The 9,453-nt window shown below is 36.1% G+C and overlaps 1 long non-coding RNA gene across 1 annotated transcript; it reads left to right on the forward strand.

Annotated features, from left to right (window-relative positions):
* The first annotated feature begins 2,783 nt into the window (after positions 1-2,783).
* LOC142351032 (uncharacterized) lies at positions 2,784-3,866 on the forward strand. The gene is made up of 2 exons (XR_012760935.1): positions 2,784-2,913; positions 3,534-3,866. It is a non-coding gene; the product is annotated as an uncharacterized LOC142351032 (long non-coding RNA).
* The last annotated feature ends 5,587 nt before the right edge of the window (positions 3,867-9,453 follow it).

Raw genomic sequence — 9,453 nt, forward strand, 5'->3', positions numbered from 1 at the left:
GCACAATGCCATTTCACCCAATGCCTTTTTAATAAAGTCCTTTTTATAATCAACCTGACATTTTACCTAATGTCATTTTACCCAATGCCTTTATACCCAATCTGCCATTTTACCAATGCCATTTTAACCGATGCCATTTTAGCCAATGTTATTTTACCCAATGCCATTATACCCAACCTGCCATTTTACCCAACGCCATTTTAACCGATGCCATTTTAGCCAATGTCATTTTTGCACAATGCCATTTCACCCAATGCCTTTTTAATAAAGTCCTTTTTATAATCAACCTGACATTTTACCTAATGCCTTTATACCCAATCTGCCATTTTACCCATGCCATTTTAACCGATGCCATTTTAGCCAATGTTATTTTACCCAATGCCATTATACCCAACCTGCCATTTTACCCAACGCCATTTTAACCGATGCCATTTTAGCCAATGTCATTTTTGCACAATGCCATTTCACCCAATGCCTTTTTAATAAAGTCCTTTTTATAATCAACCTGACATTTTACCTAATGTCATTTTACCCAATGCCTTTATACCTAACCTGCGATTTTACCCAACGCCATTTTAAACGATGCCATTTTAGCCAATGTCATTTTTGCACAATGCCATTTCACCCAATGCCTTTTTAATAAAGGGCCTTTTTATAATCAACCTGGCATTTTACCTAATGTCATTTTACCCAATGCCTTTATACCCAATCTGCCATTTTACCAATGCCATTTTAACCGATGCCATTTTAGCCAATGTTATTTTACCCAATGCCATTATACCCAACCTGCCATTTTACCCAACGCCATTTTAACCGATGCCATTTTAGCCAATGTCATTTTTGCACAATGCCATTTCACCCAATGCCTTTTTAATAAAGTCCTTTTTATAATCAGCCTGACATTTTACCTAATGTCATTTTACCCAATGCCTTTATACCCAATCTGCCATTTTACCAATGCCATTTTAACCGATGCCATTTTAGCCAATGTTATTTTACCCAATGCCATTATACCCAACCTGCCATTTTACCCAACGCCATTTTAACCGATGCCATTTTAGCCAATGTCATTTTTGCACAATGCCATTTCACCCAATGCCTTTTTAATAAAGTCCTTTTTATAATCAACCTGACATTTTACCTAATGTCATTTTACCCAATGCCTTTATACCTAACCTGCGATTTTACCCAACGCCATTTTAAACTATGCCATTTTAGCCAATGTCATTTTTGCACAATGCCATTTCACCCAATGCCTTTTTAATAAAGGGCCTTTTTATAATCAACCTGACATTTTACCTAATGTCATTTTACCCAATGCCTTTATACCCAATCTGCCATTTTACCAATGCCATTTTAACCGATGCCATTTTAGCCAATGTCATTTTACCCAATGCCATTATACCCAACCTGCCATTTTACCCAACGCCATTTTAACCGATGCCATTTTAGCCAATGTCATTTTTGCACAATGCCATTTCACCCAATGCCTTTTTAATAAAGTCCTTTTTATAATCAACCTGACATTTTACCTAATGTCATTTTATCCAATGCCTTTATACCTAACCTGCGATTTTACCCAACGCCATTTTAAACGATGCCATTTTAGCCAATGTCATTTTTGCACAATGCCATTTCACCCATTGCCTTTTTAATAAAATCCTATTTATAATCAACCTGACATTTTACCTAATGTCATTTTACCTAATGCCTTATACCCAACCTGCCATTTTACTCAACGCCATTTTAACCGATGCCATTTTAGCCACTGTCATTTTTGCACAATGCCATTTCACCCATTGCCTTTTTAATAGAATCCTTTTTATAATCAACCTGACATTTTACCTAATGTCATTTTACCCAATGCCTTTATACACAACCTGCCATTTTACCCAACGCCATTTCAACCGATGCCATTTTAGCCACTGTCATTTTTGCCCAATGCCATTTCACCCAAAGCTTTTTTTAATAAAATCCTTTTTATAATCAACCTGCCATTTTACCTAATGCCATTTTACCCAATGCCTTTATACCCAACCTGCCATTTTATCAAATGCCGACTTTAACTTACCCTATTGTTAAGATGACCAGAACGACTACTTAGTCGTCGATATAGTTAAATGGCCCGTGGTACTTGATATGAAACTATCACAACCGAGCTTCGGATAATTGAACAAAAAGAATAAAGGAGATTGATTAAGTTGGCATTTGGTAAAATGAAACTGGGTAAAATGGCATTAGGTAAAAAGGCAGGTTGGGTAAACTTGCACTGAGTAAAATAGCATTGGTTATAACTGTGGTTGGGTAAAATGGAATTGCGCAAATGGTCTTCTAACCAGATCAAATCTATATCCTCCTAATTTTTACAATAACTTCACAAACAAATGAGCTAAAGCATTTTTGCAGCAGCTGGCCCAAAAATGACGACCAATTCCGGCAAGTACCAAAATAGCCGCAGAATCTGATATCGGCTATTATCTGTCTAATTTATTTTTTGTTGGCCTCGGACATATTACCCGTTCCAAAATTACCGCAGCTCGTTGACGCAAATATTTTTGTATTTTGGCATTGTTTTTTGGTAACGTTTCTTGTTCAGTTGAGGCTAATTCAAAACAAATTTTTGTCTAAAACAGCCAAATAAAGCGGTGTCAATATGTAATAAATTGTCCTCAAGTTATTATCATTAAAGTTTAGCTGAGCTCTTTATGCGTTTTGAACAATATTCACTCAACTACAAACCAAAAATGCTTAATGCATTATTCTTTGCAGTTTCTAATGTAACTTCGTTATGTTGTTAGTTTTATTAATTTTACTGTGTCTTTTTGCTAATAATAAAGCTGTTTTCGTTGATGACTATGATTACGATTACGACTATTGGGAAGGATATGACTTGAGTGACTGCGAGCAAACTTGGTTAGTTGCAACTATGAAACCGAATCTTGAGAGAGATCATTTTTCAAACAGAATTTGTCAAAAAAAGCGTTTTCTGTTAACCGATTTCGTCAACATTTACACCAGCATAGTGAAAATTGACTTGCTTTCTAGGAGCGTAAAAAGTAGTTACACGAAAGTTTCTCTTAATTTAGAAAGCAAATAGAAATTTTCAATGAAAATGTAATACAAATTTCCTTCTTTTTTTCACATCCACTTTTTTTCCAAATTTCTCTCGACCCAATAATGTTGTTGAACCCAAGTCGCGTAAATTGCTGAATAGTTTGTCGGTAGAAATTGCTTAAATTGCTGCTAAAAATTTGGGAAAGACTAATGAGCATTTCGCTGCTTTCAGCAATTATCCAAACTATTCAGCAATTTTCAGCGCTCTAGCAACAAAAAGCGCTGACTAATTCCGTTTTCATCAAGTGCGGGTCAGAAACCCTTGCCCACGAATCAAGTCTGTTTCACCGGAGCTCACTCTGGTCCGGATAGTCTGGTACCACTTGATCTCAAAATGTAATCAGACCAGAACTGCCTCAGGTCGGGCACCTGTACCTGGGATTATTTCTTCTATCTGAAATGAATCTTGTTTGTTTCAGCGGAATTGTTTTATTAGCCATTCTTGGATCTGCAGTTGGACTTGTGTTGCTTGGGCTCATTGTTTACTGCGCTTGGAGGGCGTCCAGAAGATTCTCAGATTTTGAAGTTGTCTGATCGACTTTATTTTATTGTTCTATTTGAACCATCAAAAGGACTTCTAAATGGACAATGAACTTCTAATTGAACAATCGACGAATGCCGACAATCATACTTCACTGAAGTGGAACTTCATTGCAAAAAAATGAACTTTTATCGTTTCCAGAAAGTATTGAAAATAAGGCATTAAAATGAGATGCATTTAGGAAAAAATTTTTTAATAACTTCTAGTAAAACATGCTTTTTCTATTCGTATTTGCGATGATATGCAGCGTAAATAAGCTCTAACTTTAGTGGTTTTTTTTAAGAATAATTATCTTTAGTCTGTCAGTATTACCCTAGCTGACAAGACCGGTTATAAATAACAAAAAGGTATTCATTACGCGTTGTTTGACCTAAATTAATTAAAGTTTCTTGGTTGCGAAGTCTGCTCACGATTTATGGCTCAAGTGTTGTAAAGTGTCTCGCTCATGGTAAGCGTTGTTCACACGGTTTAACTAAGATTAAATGTATTAGGATTGTTTGTGCGACTAACTTACGAATGAATGCAAATTCGCACCATAAAATTGGGGTCCAACTACCCGTAATGATAAATGACGGGTTTTGACAGTTTTCAGCTAATCAAGCAGTTTTGACGGGCTTTGCGTTATTTTTCAGAGAAAAAAATATTCATATGCCTAAAAATAAATTAAAGTTCAATTTTGAGATTAGAAAACTGAAAAAATTAGTTTCTAATATAACGGTGAATAATAACCAGGTTCTATAAGAACATCGTTCACAAATGATCAAATATTTGATATATTAATTGCTAAAATATTGTAACCTCCGACAATACAGCGAGGATGTTGTATTACTAAGTTCCTAAAGGAAATGCAAATGCCAAGCTTTCCCCATAAACTTTTGTTCACATAATGTTTTCCCAGGAATTTTGCCCGACTCTAAGTGACCCACTTACAGATGAAATATTTTCATAATTTCGCAGCCTTTCTGTATTTTTTTGACTTCGGTTAACTACCAGAAAACAATTTGGTGTTTAAAAGATTGCACTAACGCCGTTGTCTCTTTAAATTTATGTTGAAAAAATGTGAAATGGTCAGATAAATTTGAAAGCTGAAAAAATTCGTTTTTGACAAATTGATCTCTTGTATTACAAAAAACGATTATAAGGAGGCCTCTGTGGTCAACATTAAACTTAATATTTGGATGGCTTCATCCAAAGAACATAAAAAATCTTTAAGTGAAGAGATGTAGAAGGAAAGGATATAATATGGTCTTTGTTTTGTTGCTTACCAGATATTTGGAATACTTACTAGATAAATGTGGACGCCATATTACAGAAAACATTCATGCCCGGTTGTTTTTTGTCCTTCATAAGGTCCTCATTAAAGCTAAATTATCTTAATAATTTAAAAAGCTGATGAATCTTAGCGGATTAGCTACGTTGTTCTCAATTAGATTGATTTTATCTCTGTTTAATTTCAAATATTTTATACCTGAATAGTTTTTAAGATTTTAAAAACCTAACTGCTTTTTTAAATGTAATCTAGGCGTCACACCACTTGATCAAAAACCGGTGAGAAACTTGCGGCCCGCCATTAGCTCATTTTCTTCATCGTACCCAAATCCAAGTGTAAATTATTACTGGGCAATTGTGAATGCAAGTCTCCCGTGTAATATATTTTGCTCGCTTTCTCGCTTGAAATTAGTTTCTGTCAAGCGTATAACAACGGCTCAAAAGACAACCGTGCAACAGTCAGGATGACGCAGGAAGGAGAACTAACGTCTAGGGAGCAGGACATCATGTGTTCGATCCCCATAGTGCGAACTTTGTTTTTGCACTTGACCCAAGTCTGACCATTGTAAAATCAGACTGAACGCAAGTCTGACAAGTCAAAAAAGTTACCTGAATCAGTTTATGATTCAGTAATGATGAGGAATTGCAATTATGCTGCCCAGTACTGAATCGCACTTGCGGTTAGGTACGGGGAACGCGCTTGTTTTCGTAGGAACGCGCTTGTTTTGTTTGAAAAAGAGACCTAATGGGTTAACTGATTTTTTTCCGTTTGTGCCCCCCAGCTTTGTGGGCGCATATTATTTGCACCCCCAGACGCACGTATCATATTTTTACATAATGATTTACTATGTAATGGCACGTGCTCTGTAACTGGGGGGCGCATAACGTACTGGGGGGGGGGGGGGCACAAGATCCGGGATACCTTAACCCCTGGTTGACCACAAAAAAATGTTTCTTGGAAATCATACGTAAGGCATGTTTGGTTGTATGGCATTTTTGATACCATAAGACCATAAAAACATAAAATGATCTCAAATGACGTCTTTGGGGTTTCAAAGAAGGGTCAACCGGTGCCTGGAAAAACAATTAAATATTCCTGAATAATTCGTGTACATTTTAAATTTTTCTCTTCAGAAGAACACCTGAAGCTGGGTAGGAAATTTAGGTAAAATTAAGGTAAGAGGACCTCAAACAGAATAATTTGCTTAAACTCCTTGAACGTTTTTTAGGCATGTTCCTTTAAAAATTAAGCCAGTTATCCATAGAGATTTCAATTAAAATTCCTGAAAAATTGAGGTAGCCTCAGGTGTTTTTCAGGTGAGATCACTTTGCCTGATTCATGTAGTTATTCCTCTTTTTTTCAGGTAGAATTACTGGAAATTTTTTAGACTGAGATGCAACCCGATCAAAATTTATTACTGATTATAGATTACAGCCTAATTACAAAATTACGGCCAGATTTCGAAATTAGTCAATCAGAGCTGCAACATGTCTTAGTGCATAATGTATGGCTCTAGATTTCCTTAGAAATTGATCCAACCGTTTATACTTTCAGCCTGAGTAAAAGACTGAACAAAATTACTACTAAAAAGGGAAGTCAAACAAATGGAACTAAAAGTCGATGATTGTAAAAATTGCTAGACAAACAGCCCTATGATGTCTGGACTGTCGCATGATCTTCAATCTTCAATGATAAACATACAGATGTTTTCTCAAAGTCAATACAAGAAAATAAAAGTTGATCAAACAATAGTGTTTTTGGTTTAATTTTCAAAAACTGAAATGAAAAACCAAAGTTACGACGCTAAATTTCTCAAGTGTTGATAAATTAAGCAAGCCTTTGGTAATTTAATGATAATTGTAAAACTCAAAATTGTTCTTTAGACCAATAAATTCAACAATTGTTTACATCGGTATCAACTAAGAGGAAACCAAACAAGACGGCACGTGCGAGTCTGAGCGTAGCACAGACTGTTCCAAAATACCTCTCAAGGTTGCAAAAACAACTTTCAAATTCTGTCAGAAGCCATTGGGAGTATCTCACAGCAACTCAAATGCATTGAAGATTGTTACTTGTTCTGACTGAACCAATAAAAAGATCGTATTTTTTTCGGTAGACCAAGTCCACCCCCCCCCCTCCCACACACACACACACACACACACACACACACACACACACACACACACACGCACTTACACGCACACACGCACACACACACACACACACACACACACACACACACACACACACACACACACACACAACACATTATTCAAAAACATCAACAAACACATACAAAGCCCAACACCAAAAGAATTAATTTTTCAGTATTGTTCTTGTAAACTAGTCAAAACTCAAGGTTCGTGACTCACATCATTTAGGTCTTCTTTGTTTTTCTAGCAAAAATAGGACTAGATTTTTTAAGCAGCAATTGTAGCTGCACGGTATTTTGACAGTAAACTTTGAAGAGCCTGGTCTTTGATAAAGTCATAGCGCTTTTCTTTTTTTTCTTTTTCAGTTTCAATCCCAATGTATATCTCAAGAACAGTTGTTTTCTGGCAAATTGCCGGCTAATTTTGTTCATATGCCGCAGTTTCACTTTTTTGGTTTCCTGAGAGTTTTTCGATTTTTTTTTCTATCGGGATTTTAATGAGTGCAAATTGATAGCTGACGCTATTATTGGCCTCCTCTTGTTTTTTATGTTTCGTCGTCAAGATTTTTGTTACAACCACATGACTTCACAATCACGTCAAACTTGCCTTGTGTTTTTTCGTACATACAAGTTCAACTGAAAAGCAACTGCGTGTGTGACGTGATTTTTCACACATAGTGGAGAGATTTTTTGTTCTTTGTCGTGTAAGTTTTGGTCCGAAGTGACTTAAATTACTTTCAAAGATAACTTTCTCACTCTGAAACTGATTTTTTCTTTACATTAATTCAACGAGATGCTGTCAAGTGGGTGCGTGTCACTCTACTCTGAGCGTATTCGAGGCCAACTAATAGAAGCAACAGTTTTTTGTTTCAATCATAATGTAGGTCAAGCTTGTTTGCGACAATTTTTGATTTCTCTAACGATTTTTCTTCCAATTTTGATTTTATATGAGCATATTAGGCCAATTATCGTTTCAAAATTCCGCAAATGTCACAACAAATGTGACCCTTGTTTGGTAGCAATCAAGGGCATTGGTTATATGTAAATTTTGCCTGTTTTTCCTTTCACTCTTTTAAATAAGATTTTTTATAAAATAATTAGAAAATTAGTATTTTTTTTTGTTTTTATATGAACTGAATAAGAAAATGGAATTTTGGTTCTCATAAGGGTAGATTGAAAACAACTGTTTTCTTTTTTAAAGAAGAGCCCAAAAGATCGGTTGACTGAGCAATTGCGAAACACAGAGAAATGAAAAATAGATTTCCCATTTTGTACTTTGGCAGTCAATTGTAACGGTAATCGAAAATTGACACTGAAATCTGAAACGAAATTTTCGAAGCTTTTTCAAACTTTTTGTCATTATTCGTGTTTTATTAGCATAATGGGACAATTGTTTTTCCAAAATCTTGCATATTTATTATCAGAAAGATTTGAAAACACAGTTTTGGTACTGGAGGCAATTAAAGCCGCAATTGGTAGCGATTAATATATTTTTTTCTAGTTTTCTGACAGCTTTTTAATCTGCCTCTGTTTGTGTCTAGCAATTTAAAAGTCTGTGGGCTTTCTTTGTTAATATCTAGCGAGTACATTTCAGGGTACAGAGAAGATGATTTTATTGAAACTGACATTTTGGTTTTTGTGGAAATTGTCATCAATTTGGTAGAAAGTATATTTGGTGCATATTGTGGATGTTGGGATCAAACCATGTGAGAATCTTCGGGTTTTTCTCAATGTTAAATTAACTAATCTGCACCACAATCTTTGGTTCTTAAAGATGTAGGGATATGAGGCGGCTGACTGGTCTGCTGTAAACTCCAGTTTGCGTTTTCAACTGAACGACACGAACAATGTCATTACCGTCGAAGGTCTGTGTTATGCGAGCAGGCGGCGACCACATTGGGGGAGTGTTGTCTTCTTTTATGATCACCACCTTTTCCACTGCCGTTTTTACGTTTTCTGTCCGCAATTTGTTCCGCTTCTGCAATAAAGATAAGTTTTCGATACTCCACTTCTTTCCGAACTGACGAATCATTTTGTCTATGTATCTCCAATGTTTGTTGTGTCAAAGTGTTGTTCTTTGGTGAGGATGGCTCGGGTATAGCTGTGCTTGGTCTGCGATGATTAAATGTTCAGGGGTTAGAGCTAGGTGATCTTTGATATACGTTGATGGCGCTGTTAGGGGGCGAGAGTTGATGATGGCCTCAGTTTGGGTCAGAAGAGTTGCGAAAGCACTGGTGGACAACTTAGTCGATTCAACTGTTCTGTAAAGAAGGCGCTTAACAGGTTTAACGGCGGCTGCCCATGGAGCTCTAAAATGTGGTGTCTGTGTGGTATTGTAAACCCTTCAAAGTGATTTTGGCTCGCAAAATTGTTGAT

The sequence above is a fragment of the Convolutriloba macropyga genome, chromosome 12 (genome assembly GCF_964194025.1).
Source record: "Convolutriloba macropyga chromosome 12, txConMacr16.3, whole genome shotgun sequence".
Classification (NCBI taxonomy): Eukaryota; Metazoa; Xenacoelomorpha; order Acoela; family Convolutidae; genus Convolutriloba; species Convolutriloba macropyga.